The 16,310-nt window shown below is 36.9% G+C and overlaps 1 long non-coding RNA gene across 1 annotated transcript; it reads right to left on the bottom strand.

Moving 5' to 3' along the window:
• Positions 1–9,493: 9,493 nt before the first annotated feature.
• On the bottom strand, positions 9,494–11,933 carry LOC145138447 (uncharacterized). The gene is made up of 2 exons (XR_013721532.1): positions 11,255–11,933; positions 9,494–10,306 (listed from the first exon to the last, which is right to left on the bottom strand). It is a non-coding gene; the product is annotated as an uncharacterized LOC145138447 (long non-coding RNA).
• Positions 11,934–16,310: the final 4,377 nt, after the last annotated feature.

Below are 16,310 nucleotides of genomic sequence, written 5' to 3'. Positions count from 1 at the left end.
TCAAACGAAGTAGTAAAATAATATAAAGATTAATTAAGGTTACAGGTTTAAGTTATCAATAAGGGAATTTATACGAAAATATTTTGATTACTCTTTTGAAAAATTGTCTAATTCTCTAAGTCAGGACAAATTCAAGCTTATGAGTCAGAATATTTATAAAAACAAAGTTGAGAGTTTAGGAACTCACTGAAAATTACAAAGTAGAATGCTATTTTAAGAAATGTGTAAAAATATCGATCATTGAAAATAGTGGATTCTTAATTTAGTGTTTCTACAAAAACAATCATTTAGAGAATAGATAATCGTGAAATTCAAAACTTTTTGATGTATTTAAAAAAAAGAAACATAAGGAAACATATCCTTCACATATATTTTATGGATTTAGAAAAATGATAAGAACAATGGTATTCTTCTTGTGTATTAATTGTAAGAAAAATACAATGAAAATTACATTTTAAATCAAGTTTCCGAATCTAGGACGAAAGAGCAATGTAAATAAGGATCACTTGTTTATAGAGATTTCAAAATAAAAACAAGATGTATATGATAAAAGGTGTAATTGAATATATCAGAGCTGACTAAATCAAAAGTATGCCTTACGACTATATACGTATTAATCGCTCAAAACGAAAGGGTAGACTTCTAGTCTTTATGCATACGAACATGATACCACGAGAAGCAAAATAGACAGAAACAAAGTTAGACAATGTATTATGTTACTATTATGGGCGTGCGAGATCTAAAATCAAAAAGAGAGCGAGAAATCAAGTTCGGGGGAAAGAAAAAGGAAGGTAGCGGCGGCAATGATTGTTATTGTTGAAATTATAAGAACAATACATATAGGTAGATTTAAAACCAGGTTGAGATATATTTCAAACTTCAATATGTGATGTATATTGATGATTAAATAGAAATGAAGAAGTTTTAAAGTGTTTTCTAAGGTTTGCTAAAAATTCACGAGTTATCTATTAAGTTAAACTCCATTTGTGAAAAAGAAGAAACACTAAAACTTGTAATTGAAAATCTGACAGTTTTGACCTTTTTGACCGGAGTCGAACAATGCTTAAAAACGGATAAGGTAAAGACTTAACATATTTAGATGAATAATTGTGCATTGTCGAAAGTGCGCCACTGGAACTTTAAAAGTAAACACTAAGTTTTGCAATGCTTTATATTTTAGAATCTTTATAGATTATAAAACTATATTGAAGCAAAGTACACAAATAAGGTATGTTTTGAATTACAAGCGTTAGATATGTCTTATAAACATGTTTGAAGTAGACATTTGCATAAATATCATGTTGTGTTTTCGAGAAAACACATTAAAGTAAATTACAATGTCTAAATGAGAAAGCGGTTAAATGTGTCAAAGCAAAAGTGGTTTGGAAAATCCGAGGATGCTTTTACATATAATAGGACTTCAATGTTATATATTTAAGTTTTATAGCATAGAGTTTAAACACTTTTATAAAAGAAAATGTTTCTAAGTTTTTCGAAAACGTGTCAAAATGGTAAGCAAGGTTTAAAATGGTTTATATGCCCTTAAAAACACATCTATCCATTGAAATGGATTTGAAATAAAATTGAAATAGCAAGGTTAAAACCAATAATGGTTAAATTGAGTTTTGAAGAAAAGTGTTAAGTTAAAGCAAGTTGTCAGAAGATTTTTAGCGAGAATATGGCTTACATTGTTAAGAAATGTCTACTAAGTTGATTGAAGTGGTTATGAAATATTTTATTGATGATAAATAAAACCGATGAAGCGAAATAATTTTTCGATGGAAGGTTAAGAAGTAAGGAATAAGTATGTTAGTGTAGCTGATCGTACCTAAATACTAAGGCGAGTACAAGGCGAGTATAAGACGAGTACCAATGTCTTTTTCCCAAAGATAAAGGACAAGAAAAATTGTTTGAAAAACGTTTTATGGTGTCAATGTAGTTTACGACCTTTTATAGAGGTCAAAGGGACATCCTATGTTAAGTTTTAAGCTCAAGGTGGAAACAACGTAGAGCTAAATCGTAGCGTAGTAATAAGGTCTCACGTATGGGTTAAACTTTCGTGTCTCCTCGTGAGTCGAATCCGGAATGCCCACCAATGGTATACAAGTGATTACTTAGTGGCGACTCATCTACCTCCTTACGCGATGCTCCAATTATCATTCGTGTGGATATCGAAACACTTTTTCATTGTTGTAACTCTTGAAGACGATGAAGAGGTATTGAGGAATAATTGGTATATGTTTCGACTTAAGATAATTACTAGTGTATATCTAGCTACTAATCTTACATCTAAATTCAATAGCTACCGAGGAATACCCATTCTTAGTACTAAGTGCATTGCTCCCAGAGTGGCTAGTGATATAACCTAAGTGGTTAACCTAGCACTTGATAAGGGACAAGAATATTTCTAAATAAAGGCATTGTTATAAAAGTGCACTTAGTTTCTAAGTGTATCTAGATGAATGCCTATAATATGCAATTGCCCGTACGCACACCGAAAAATTTTGTTTTTCAAAAGTTTAAGTTGAAAATCGTTTTGAACATAATTCTACTATAACCGTTTCAAGCCTCACATTAAGTTTCCTTAACTAAGCATAGTTGGCCAGGCTATACTTAATTAAAGTCTGATAATACGTACTCGAATTAGTTATACCAGTAGTATGTTCAGTATTTTAAAAACGCTTAGAAAATTTTTGGCTATAGTTGTGGTTCTCCAAAGGAAAACCGGTATTCTCTATAACCTTCGGCTCTGATACCATTTTCTGTCACACCCCGCTAAAGCGGAAACACGAGGCATGGCAGTATAAAGGGTTTCATAGCAAAAGTTGAAAGACAACACCAACCATAATATTAAAAATCATTACAATTTTACAATGGGTTTGAACAACTTTTAAAAGAAATTACAATGTAAATTGAAATACAACACATGCGAATGCTCCTAAAAGTGAAGTGTCCCTAAGTGCCACTTACTCGATGATTCCTGAAAAAGCATGTAAAACGAGCGTCAACTATAAAAATAGTTGGTGAGTACTCACAGATAAACAAAATAATACTAGTTCCATGAATTGAAATCAAAGTTTTGATAAAAGTTTCCAATAATAAAAGTATATTGTTAAAATGAGTAAATAAGTTTGTAAAAACAAAGTTCTTTGTCATCATGAGAGATAAGGTATGTTGCCCAAATAAGATGCAACATTCATATTCTCATGGAAGATAAAGTTCGTTACTGAAACGAGTAAACAAGTTTCATTGCTAAAATGAGCAATCAATTTCGTTGCTACAAGGAGCAAACAATTTCATTGCTAAAACATGTATATAAGTTTTCAGTAATAAAAGTTCGTTGTTGTAATGAGAAACAAAGTTCATTGCTATAATTAATAACAAGTTTATTGCTATAACGAGAAAGGAGTTTGTATGTGTATGAGGATACAATGAGTCTCAACCAAACCTATGACTGAAGCCCTATCAAGATCTATGCTTATCGTTCCATAGATGAATATGGTATCATGCACTCCAGCAATAGGGCGAGTGAGGAGTTGTCAATTCCTAATAGCGCTATCCATAATGATCATTGGCTCAAAGAGTTAATGGTTAGAGATAAGGGAAGGGCCTTAGTACGATAAGTTCTCATGTTCCGTGTTGCATAGACATACATAGAGAGACATAGCAATAAAATAGCAATCATGTTTGATACAAATCAATTTAAATACAACATTCAAATAATAGTTTTTCGGGACATGCTTTTCCACCCCAAAACATAAAAACCGAAAATAGGGGAGTGCGTGAATACTCACAATGCATTTAGATGATGCAAATGGTGCCTTGAACTACGTTCCACGTGTACCACTACCGATTCCTACAATAATGGTATTCGCTAGTGAGTCTCTAATCGAAATCTAACACTAGTATACTTACTACTACAATAGAATTATGCCAATAATGTGTCAAAATTTAATATTGATAAGTTACAAACATTTTTCTGTGGAAATTAAGTTTCAAAGAATCAATTGTTATATAACAATTTGAGTGGAAAATTTCCATTATTGAAATGTTAATATTTAACATTTTAGAGGTGTTCCAATGATTAAATATTCAAAACTAAATCAATTTAGTTCTAAACTTTCCCAAACTTTGCATTTAAGTTTTAATTGAAGTCAAAGACCTTAAGATAAATTTTCTTGAATTTTTTATTTGTCTGACTATTTTTCACGATTTTAGTTTCTTGAATAACCATAAAATCATGAAAAATACTAAACAGTTAATAAAAATTACCAAACTTCAGATTTTGGTTCTAAATGTACTAAAAGACTTCTAGATAAATTGTCATGGATTATGAATATGTATAACCATTTTTCACATATTTAATTCTCTAAATAGATACAAATTCATGAAAAATAGAAATCAGTTATGAAAATACCCCAAACTTTTTATAACAATGTCATTACACATACTTAAGCTGGGAAAAATATAAAAAGGGGTTTCTAAACTGTTTAACCCAATTTTATGATTTTTATGCATTTATTCTAATAAAAATGGGGATAAATAGAAAACAGTTTCCAAAATTACCCAAACTTTTTGTGATATTGTTATTAAACATTCTTAAGTTGGAAAAAATATAAAAATTGATTTCTAAACCGTTTAACCCAATTTTATGATTTTTGAGCATTTATTCTAATAAAAATTGAAATAAATAGAAAACAGTTTCCAAAATTGCCCAAAATTTTTGTAACACTTTTATTATACATGTAGAAGCTGTGAAAAATATAAAATATATTTTTCAATTAGTCTTTCTTTTTTTCTTTGTTTTATCCTCTTAAATAATCATTAATTGGAGAATAATTATTAAACAGTTAAAGTAAATTACCAAAATTTTTGTACACTCCATTTACAGAGTAAATAATCTGGGAAAAATACCAAATGTGGTTTTTATATACTGAAATCCGATTTTGTGTATTTAAGTGTATTTAATCTTAGAAAATAGGAGAAAAATAGTATACAGAAGAGAAAAATCATCAAAATTTTTATGTAGCCTTCTAATGTACTACAAAGTGTTCTGGTAAATTTTCATGAATTTTGGGTGAGCAGAACTATTTTTTTTATTTTTAGGCCATTATAAATACAAAAATCGGGGAAAAATAGGAATGCATTATGAAAAATTCTGAAAATATTTTTCTGAGTCTTATATCTCTGGTAGTAACTGCGAAAATTGTTATATATCATTTTAAGATTTTCTAAAGTGCTTTTATGATTTATTGAAGCCAAACAAAAAGAAAATTCAAAACCATATTAAACAGTAGCAAAAGTCGATGAAACTTAATGAGGGATCATTATTTGTCATAGGGGTCATCCACGAATTTAACTAGGATTTATAGACCCCAGAAAGTACTTTATATGATTTATTGCCCTATTTTCTTGCATTAATTATAGTAATTCGAGATAAATGAATTATCTTCTGGAAATTTACAGAGCATCTTATTTTGTTGATGAGAATCTGGGAAAAATCGGATTTGGTCAGAAAAGGAGTTTTAGATATTTATTTGGAAATAAATCCTTCATGAACATCTTTGAAAGCATTTAACAACATACTTTGATGATCTAGCATCTAAGCTTGAAGATGATCACATGCATGTTTGTTTGAAGACCATTCATGAGTTTCAAATGTTCAAAAATCGTTTTTGAAAGAAAACTTAGAGTGCATGTGGTGATTTTACACCAAAACTTGTAGAAAAGTGCATTTTCATGATCTTGACTTAGGTTTAGGTCCTTGGATTTCACCATTTACAACATGCATGTTGTTTTTGGATGAAATCCTACCACCATCATCATCAAAACCGTGAGTAGGTGCAAGCGTTCATGATTTTACAATAGAATGGAGTAGAAGAAAAAGAAAGTGTGTGAAAAATAACAAAACTTTGAAGGAAAATGAAGGGAAATCGATTTTACCTTCAAGAACACTACAATATGATGAAGATTTTGAGTTTGAGGAGTGTTATTGGGTTTGTTTTCTGGAAATTTTCGTGAGTGTAGAGAGATGAAGAGAGAAATGGAGTGGTGGTGATGGAGAGTGTGAGAGAGAATGAGAGGTAGAGTGAGAGAGAAGATGGAGTGTGAGAGAGAAGAAGTCATTTAGTGTGTTGGAAAGGTGAATTTTGAAGGAGGAGAGAGGGTGTCCGATTTTAGGGGAATAAGATAGGGTTTCCCCCTCTTCCATTTTTATAAAATTCAAATATTTTATAAAAATATCAAACCTTTCATAAAATATGCACCTTAACTTAGTTTTTATGCATAAAAGTGTTGATTTTTGATTTATAAATTAAGGGTAAATGTTAATGAGTTAAATTTTATTTTCCTTAAATGCATTTTCATAATTTTAATTATTATAAGATAATATTAGAAGCTTCATAATTATTTTTATAGAATTTTTAAGGTTAAAGTTTATAAATGTGAGTTTTTAGGGCATTTAGGGTTTTTGAGAGTATGTAAGTCTTTGGATATCAAAATTAATTAAAATTTTGAGACTTCAAATTATTTTTGGGTTTTCTAACTCTTATTCAAGTTAGAAATAATGCTTCTAATTTATTTTTACCGGTTTATTGGCACTCTATGTAGTGATTCCGAGATTCAAGCGAAATTGAGGAATCAAGTATACTAGTCCTAGTCTTTGACTTTGACTTAAGTTTCTATGAGACTTTGACCTAATTTCTACTACTAGGTCAAGTGCATGACGTGTGTATATGATTCATGAAAAGGTGTTCGAGTCAAAGAGTGACCCAAATATAGATAGTCACTACAGTTAAGTAGTAGTAGAATTCACATATCAATGTGAAATCTAAGCACATTATCCATTGTTTCTAATTGTTTCCAAGTTTCTAATAGGTTATATCTTAACTTCTAGTTACTAAGTCTAGTATGTGTCGTGCCTATACGTGCAACTAAGTTTATTCAAATCTAGAACCGACTCGAATTTTGACGGTTGTCACACTGACCAACCCATGTCAAACCGTTCTGGGGTGCTGACCTACCCTTCGGTCCTGACAACCGAAATGCAAGGACTGTTTCACCTCCTACTACTACCACGTAATATCATATCACATAAACATATTGTTAGGCATATCTGGGGTGCCCGACCTACCCTTCGGTCCTAACAACCGAACTGGGGGACTAATCCCCTGCTACTACCTCTATCACATATAACATATCTTGCTAGCACATCCTCGCATCAGGTAGTAGCAAACCTAGATGAATATCATGAATACAATCATCTAACAAACAACTCCTACTAGTGGGCCGACATTGTGGCCGTAGACCCACTTCTACTGGAAGGTAACTCACCTCAATGTCGTATAGTATCTGTACTGATCTCGATGTGGAATCGACTCTCCCCGACTCCTCAATCCCTACACGACAACTCTTCCAAGTTATCAACTCATACTCATACTCGTAACCCTTACAAGGGTCAACCCAATCCTAATCAATGTCCAAGTCAAATCCACTGTCAAATTCAACTTTGGTCAAAGTCAACATCTGGTTGACTCGACTCGCCGAGTTGGCCCGCCAACTCGTTGAGTCGTCATGACCACACAATGCCATAATCCCGACCTTACCCGTCGAGTCTAGCAAGAGCTCGACGAGTTCCCCTTCAACAACACATCGGGCAATCTTCAACCAACTCGCCGAGTTTGTTCTTGAACTCGCCGAGTTCATCTTCATCCATAAGAAGATGTTCAGTCTATGACTCGCCGAGTTCCTCTTGAACTCGCCGAGTCCGTCTTCATAAGTTGGGAGATTTCCTTGGACTCACCGAGTCTGTTCATACACTCGTCGAGTCCCATGATTTCCAGGTCCAAGGCGAACCCCTAACTGGCTGAGTGTTCCTTCCATTCAACCAAAACCATTTCCAGAAGACATTTTGGGGGAAAAACGTCCCGACTCGTCGAATCACCCAAGTGACTCGCCGAGTCCCTCTTGTCCAAAACTATACAGTCGATTTCAGTGGGACTTAATTCATCCATGCATGGGGGTTTTTGGCTCAAAAGGATATAAAAGGGGGTTTATATGATGCATGGGTCTCCCATGGCCATAAAGTTGGCACCTTTATGCCATGGGAACCCTCAATGGTTCTAGATCTGAAGCACAAACCCGCACATACAAGCAAATCTGAGCATAGCCTCTCAAAAGCTTAGAAAAGGTAGAGAAATAGCCCCAAAACAAGATCTAGCAAATAGATGGTCAAGGTTCAAGTTTTTTACCTTGAATGGACTGAGAATGAAGCAAAACCTTGGGATCTACTAGCTTCCTCTTGATCTCCTAAGCTCCCTTCTTCTCCTTCAACTTCAAACACACACAAAAGGCACAAAAGAGCTCACAATCACTCAAAAGTGGTTTAGGGTTTCAATCTAGGGTTTCTCTGAGTTGGGAGGGTGATGGAGGCTGGGTTGGGACGAGATAAAGTGTTTAAATAGGGTGCAAACCCTAAATATTAGGGTTTTTTCCAGACAGCTCCTACTCGTCGAGTCGGTCTTCCGACTCATCGAGTAGGTCACTTAAACCCCGATCATAAGTCGAGTCTACTCGACGAGTTGGGCCACCAACTCGCCGAGTCCCAGAGTAAATTGCAATATTTCTTGAAATTAAATACGTAGCAGGAATCGGGTGCTACACGTACTAAGAAATGTGCTATTTAAGAAAGTGTTCGAAACGGAACCGGACCAGAACTAAAACCGAAAAAACATAAGTGGAATAAGTCGTAAACTAAGAGCCGAGAACCGACCAAATACTACTAACCAGTTCCAACCGGTTCGCGTTCAGTTCCGGATTGGTTTTTCGGTTAAAAAGCCCTTCCCTAGGTGACTCCAAGGTACCAAAATCTATTATTATGCGTTGTGAGTGGTTTTATTTATGGATATTAATCACCACAATGCGTAAAGTGGTTAGATACCCTTTGAGTGGGCATGTGCAATGGTTCACAAGTCAACTAGTATGTTATTATGTTGGTAAGGTTGTACATGGTGGGTTGTGTACTAGCCATGAAGCCATGTATTAATGATACCATGTTATGTAGGGAGGGTTGTATAACCGATACGATGTTATGTGGACGTACAAACCTTGTAGTATATTGTCAGATGGACATGGAAATTGGGTTTAGGATCATAGGCATTGCATTTCTACTAATGTTGTGAAACTAATATGTTGATATGTTTTCAAAAGTCAATGATATTACTTGAACCCGCTTTAAGGGTATTGGGTTGTTTTATTGATTTAAACTAGTTTGGAGGTTCAACTCCAAGTATAGATGACTGTCATCATCCTTTACTATTGAAGAGTTGCACTCAGGTATTCTCACGAGACATTCTCACGCCTTATGCTATATTTTGACGTGTTAGATATGAAGAAGGATGCTTGGTTATTTAGAAGATGATATAGATGTTGTAACATCCCAAAATTCAAGGCCAAAAATTTCATTTTTAAATAAGTTATTACATAAAACCATCAGTATAAAAACATTCATAATAATATCTCGTGTCAAACCAAAGTGTCAGTAATCAAACAGAGTATCATAAAACCATATCAGAGTGTAACCCCAAGGATCCAGTATGCGGAAAACATAGTGTGATGCGCTGCGACCAAGCCGACTCCTTTCCTTTGAAACAATGTACCTGAAACACATAACACATAACACAGTAAGCACGCATGCTTAGTGAGTTCCCTAAAATACCACATACATCACATAAGCCACTCGAGGCTATAGCTCTACGAGACCTTCCGGTCAATGTGTCTCAGGGGCCTTCCGGTCCCACAATCCGAGTAGACCTTCCGATCCTACCCTGTCGACCTTCCGGTCCATACGATGTTGACCTTCCGGTCCATACACTGCTGACCTTTCGGTCCATACCCTGTTGACCTTCCGGTCCATACCAAGCACCTCATAACATACATAACATATACATAGAAACATAGAAACATAGAAACATATATCACATACTCGTCATAGCACATAAAAATATATAAGACCTTCCGGTCACATATCACATAAGTCACATAGCTCATACAAATATATAAGACCTTCCGGTCACATATCATACAAGTCACATAGCTCATACAAATATATAAGACCTTCCGGTCACATATCACATAAAGTCTCATAACTCATTCATACACATAAGACCTTCCGGTCACACCTAGTTACCATTCATGGTAAAATATAGTGAGAAAACTCACCTGGCACTGCTGAAGTCCCGCAGACTCCATCCCACACTGCTGAAGTCCTGCAGACTCAACCCCAGCTGCTGGATGACATATTCTTGATCTGTCAATATCAAAACATCTCCCAATTAATAATTGGGTCTCACTACATAACCATAAGTACATACTTTGGATAATTACTACATTACCCCAGGCTTGGCTTTATTTAAGCCTAAGGCCTAATCTATAGGCCCAAAGTCAATTAGGAATCAAAGCCCAACATATGGCCCAATTTTCCAAATTGGGCCCAAGCCTATACATGGTCTTATTCTAAGGTGCAACATCATATAATCACTAAGGCCCAAACTGTGACCCATCTATGGCCCAATTTTCCAAATTGGGCCCAAACCCCTTACATGGGCCTTACCCTAGGCCCATTAAATTATTCTAGTCCAATTGCTTGACTTAGATGGCCCACTAATAACCCAATCGTCAAGGCCCAATAGAAAGGCCCAACAATAAACCCAAGTGAAATTAGGGTTTCACATAAAATGACGATTAGGGTTAAGTGTTTCTCATTTAACCCATTAAAGACTTAATCCATTAAGGACTTAATCCATTAAGTCCATCATTCTTCTAAATAAGTCATATGGTGTGATTGGGCTTAATCACACAATTCCATTCCAAAGGCCCAAAAGTGGGTCCCAATAAGTCCAAGCCCATAAATCCAATATTAGGGTTTTCTAAACCCTAATTAGGGTTTCCAACCCCATCTTAGCCCAATAGGCCCAATTAATATGTCTTTTGGTCAATTAAGGTTCATTAGACTCATTAGTCATCTATTTGGGCTTTTAGGTCCATTAATCTTCATTGGGCCCCTTAGGGTTTCTTAGCCCCTTGACCAAACATCCCAACGAGTCAAAACACCATCAAAGCACACCGCCACCCGACACGGCGGCCAGTGGCGGCAGGAGGCGGCAGCCACCACCTCACGGTGGTGGTTTCGAATTTCTTTCCATTATTCAATTGTAATTTACACTTTACAATGCTGAAACTCAAAATAAACACATACACTAAACAACATAAACACACACAGCCACCCTATGGTGGCCGGTGGTGGTAGAAGGTGGCAGCCACCACCACGGTGTCCCTTTTCTTGCTTTTCCGGATATACAAATCACACCCAACACACACACTTCCACTAAAAGCACACCCACGCATATGTCTTGCCCGGAACAAGAGCACCTCCACTCTCTTGGTGGCGTTTGGCGGCGGCAGGAGCAATGCTAGCGACATCAGCGACGGATTGCGGTGACAGCCACCACTGTGAGGTGGTGGCGGCGGTTTTCTTGATTCTCAGCCGAACATCCACACGCAAACACGATCCGGAGACTGAAACTTTCCCAACTCATCCACCATGGGTGGCAAACGATGGTCGGAACCCAGAAACGACGACCACAACCCACCCCCGGTTCCCGTCGACGTACACGATACCAGGCCATAGAAAGGGCGAAGAAGAAGACCCGATGGTCCTAACCGAGAGATCCTTTTTCGCTCACGACTTGCACTGAGACGAACACAGTTGCTTGCTCTGTCTCGGTGATTCTCCGTGCACACGAAATTCCCGGCGGCAAAGCTGTTGTGGCAGCGTTTCATCGGCAAGGCAGTAGGTGGCGGTTCTTCGGGGCTTCAGCTGGTCGGAGAACAAGAGAGGAAATCGGGGTGGTGGCGGATGATAACCGAGTGGCGGCTGCATCCCTCTGTTAGGGTTAGGGTTCTAGCATGTAACGGGTATATATACCACCCCATTCAAACTTCCTTCCATGTGTACACAAACAGTCCCTCCTTCCCCCTTTTCTTTCAAAACAGATCCAAAATTTACCTTTTTAACCCCTGACTCCATAAATCTTTACAATTATATACGAGATTTACAAAACAGCCCCTAGCATCAGAATTCTATTCATAATTGGTCCAGAAATTACATTTTAACCCCCATTTCCAGATTTTAATACATTCGAGTCCCAATAACAACCACTCATATCAACTTACTATCACTTAAACACTAAATTAAAATAATATAAAATACATCTCGGGGTTTTACGACCATTATTATTTATATCATTCGTTTATTTATTTTATTAAATAAACAGGGTATTGCAACTCTCCCCCACTTAAATTATATTTTGTCCTCGAAATCACTCCTTACTATTTCTTGTATGCCAAACCACTACCAGTAACATGATCACCGTCTTGGGCACACCCTATCCTTCCCAGGGTAGCTGTGACCAATCTTCCCAAGGCCATATTATCCTCATATGAACGAATTCCTCGCAACAGGATCACATCTACTTCGTCTGAATCTACTATCTCGAGATGGTCTGATTCCCTGACAGACCACTCATACTGAATCATCATCGATGAATCTCGTCTGTTTATCCCTCAACTGACTAGTCAACTACTGATAACCTGAGGCACCCACTAGAAAACGGAAATCACAGACCCAATCATCCCTGCAGATCTCTTATACTTGGCCAAGGCTCAGCTGATCCCGCTGTGAGTGACTTTTCACTTCCCAGATCAACCAGCTATTCCGTCCGTACTTGCAACCCAAAACACAAATACTAATACTGCCTAAATTCTGAAACTGCTCGAACACTGAACTTCCTGAAGTTGTACGCTGCTACATAGCTGCTTCCCAAAATCTATCGAGACTTGCCTGGTCTCGATTCATTCACCAATCATCTGAAATGCCGGTTTCCGGCTTGGCTGCGGGGCCAAAGGACTCCCCACTTAGTTGCCTCACACGACTTCTGAACGAAATACTTCCCTTGAACTAGTTTCCAGTAGTTATCATGCTACTGCAACTCTGCAACTTTCTGTTCTACCCGATCGGGTCCACGCGTCGAATCCCGTCATCATCAAATCCAAGACTAAAAGTGATTGCTACCTGACCACTGGTAGCCTAATATTCCCAATAACCTTAAGCAGTCCACTGCTTCCTTGATCTCATATCTGTAGTAGCGCTCTTACAGTCTTATCACTGGTTCAACCAGATCTAATCCATCTGGGAAATTTTCGAAATCCAATCTGTGGATTTCCCTATCCTCACTGCTGCACCCGAACTGGTGGGTACTACTATTCCTTCCGCGTTCTAACAGCACGCTAATGCCATCTACCAACCTAGTGAATGCTACGGCTACACCCGCAGTCTCATGACACTCTATCACTATCTGACCGCTAGTGAATGCTACGGCTTCCCCCGTAGCCTTACGACACTTCCCATGCTATGCTTTAAACTAAATTTGAATTCGGACCAAATGCATATCCGTACATGTTTTAACAACATAAACTCTCATTTTTGGATGAAAACTATATTTTAAGACCATTTTAAAATCACCATATGCGAGTGATGTTTTACCTACTATTGGCTATCGAGAGTGTTTCCATAAGGTTTGCGGCAACTTGGAGTAACACGTCAAAATGGTCCTTCAAGAACATTACCTTCTTCATTCGTAAAGAGAATAACCGTTGCTTCAATAGTAATTTGTTCGTTAAGGAGTTTGTCTTGTACAGACTCTCAAGCGTCAACCATAGAGACATTTTCTTCATCTGCGACTTCATAAATCATCTCATCAGCTAAGGACAGTAAGATGGCAGACTGAACTTAGTCATATTGCTAGGTGAAGTCTGATTCAAACATGCCTCTTGGTTGGTTTTGAGCATCTTGTCAATGTTATTGCCAAAAGTATAGACAAATAAATTTATCATAGCAGCCATGCCATCTGACCACGACCTCCCACTGATCTTTGGTGATGGGGAATTCGATAAACAAATACTATTCTCTCCACCGTGCTGCAGGAAAAGGGCAGCACATAAAAGAATACCAATCCCAGACACAGCTAGATTGTACCGAGTCCAAAGTCTTTTGAAGTTGACGAATCACATAAGGACATTTACCTTACCAATAACATTTATATATATCTCTTGATTATTTTGACACAACTGTGGACTGAAGGGCCTGATGCACCATGGTGAAATAGATCCCACTGCAGGAACAATGTGTGCAATTACTTCAGTGACCAATAAATGTTCATTTTCCATTCCTTTTCCTTCCAAATTGATTAATTATAGAAAAGGGTGATATTTGTTCATGATTTGTTTTCAGCTTATAAATTGAAGACCTTTAATTTATGGATCCTGGTTCGATTTATGCTTGTGACATTAATTGCTACCAGCAACATTTCGTATACAAAAATCAAACACATTCTGTAATCAATATTTTAATGAAATACATGTATAAATGACCATACTATATAACTCTGAAAACAAATAAATAATCATCCAAGCTTCATCAGCATTCCACAGAGATCTAGGTACTAAAAGTAGCAGTTGTAAGGTGAATCAATAGACATCTAACTTTGCAAAAAGCATTACTTTATGGATGGGTAACGGAAGGGATAGGAAAATCCTTAGGCAACTCTGGCAATGTGGGCTTCGGAATGACGGGAAACGTGGGCTTTGGAAACTCAGGAACCTCAGGCTTTGGAACTACAGGAACATCAGGTTTTGGAACCTCAGGAAGCTCAGGCTTTGGAAGCACGGGAAGCTCAGGCTTTGGAAGAACAGGAATCTCAGGCTTTGGAACCACGGGAACCTCAGGCTTAGGAAGCACCGGAAGCTCAGGCTTTGGAAGCACGGGAAGCTCAGGTTTAGGAAGTACGGGAATCTCAGGCTTAGGAATGACAGGAAGCTCAGGCTTAGGAAGCACCGGAAGCTCAGGCTTCGGAAACACGGGAAGCTCAGGCTTAGGAAGCACGGGAAGCTCAGGCTTAGGAACCACGGGAAGGTCAGGGATCTCTGCAAGTTTACGTGCCTCAGCAATGATGTTCCCGCTAAATGATGCTAAGCTGACCGAAACAAGAATCAGGATTATGGAATTTAGGTGAGAACGTCCCATGGTGTTGCAAAAGGTAGATATTTGAAATAAGAAACTAAGAAGTTAATTAATTCGAGATGGCTTGAAATGGTATATGTGTTCGTTTGGATTTATATAGTGGACGTGGGATGTTGGGAATAGTGTTAAGTACGTGAGTTGGTAGGAATTTCTTAGATTTGGGAGAGTTAGCTCAACTTCTCATCTGTACATAAGAGTTGAGCTGTCTTAAGATATGAAAATGTGGGGATGAGACTTGGCGACTTTCCTAAGGAGGGTTTAATAGAAAGCATATTTGTTTATTTATTTGACAAATGAAACATAGTAGGTTCTTCATGATGCAAAAAGTCGTAGGTTATAAATTTTAGTTATTGATACTAAAAGTGGAAAATATAAACAGAATTTCTGTAATTCGATGAAATAAATTATATCCTTATTATTTGGTTCGAAGATAAGAATTCAAAGATCCACCTTAGCTTAATTTCCTAGTGCACATTATTGACCAATCCAAAACAATTAAATTTTGGGCCAGTACACAAGAAAATATATCTAGCACCAATATAAATTAGGAAAGCAGGTAAAATAATTTTTTTCCAAACCGAAATTTCACCAATTAAAACATAAAATTCAAGCTTCAACTGACTTTACATTCGTTAGAAATTCAATTTTTTTTCTATGAACTAGAACTAACGAGGAGCTTGATTTACAAAGTGATGCACGGCGGTCAAGCAGGCCTAAGATTATACCGCCAACCATTCTGGTGGATAGATCTACCAAATTTGGAGAAGTTCAAGATTCCAAAGAAAAGAGAAAAACCGCACCTCACTTGCTAAATTGGCATTGATCATTTACTTACTCATTTATTATTTATTTTATAAGCATTCGAGTAGTAAAATATTCGGTTCTTGCCAACTTTCCATAATTAAACATTTACCTCATTACGATTCTAATTAATCCGGACACTTTCCTTCCCTTTGACATTATACACTTATGTAGGTCACGTATTTAACACCCCAAATTTTAAGAGGCATATAGGAATGCCAAGGTACATAAAATGGGAGCAAGATAGAATGTGCCATACGAACACTTGCAAACAAGAAATGGTTTTTGGATGTGAGTTTAAATCCTTAAACTAAGGTTGTAAATATTAAGCAAAATGTAAGAATGCTTAAAATGCGGGTTTTGGTTAATACAT

Source organism: Lactuca virosa, chromosome 9 (genome assembly GCF_052849685.1).
Source record: "Lactuca virosa cultivar CGN04683 chromosome 9, Lactuca_virosa_CGN04683_v6, whole genome shotgun sequence".
NCBI classification, from domain to species: domain Eukaryota; kingdom Viridiplantae; phylum Streptophyta; class Magnoliopsida; order Asterales; family Asteraceae; genus Lactuca; species Lactuca virosa.
This window is presented reverse-complemented; position numbering and strand designations above follow the sequence as displayed.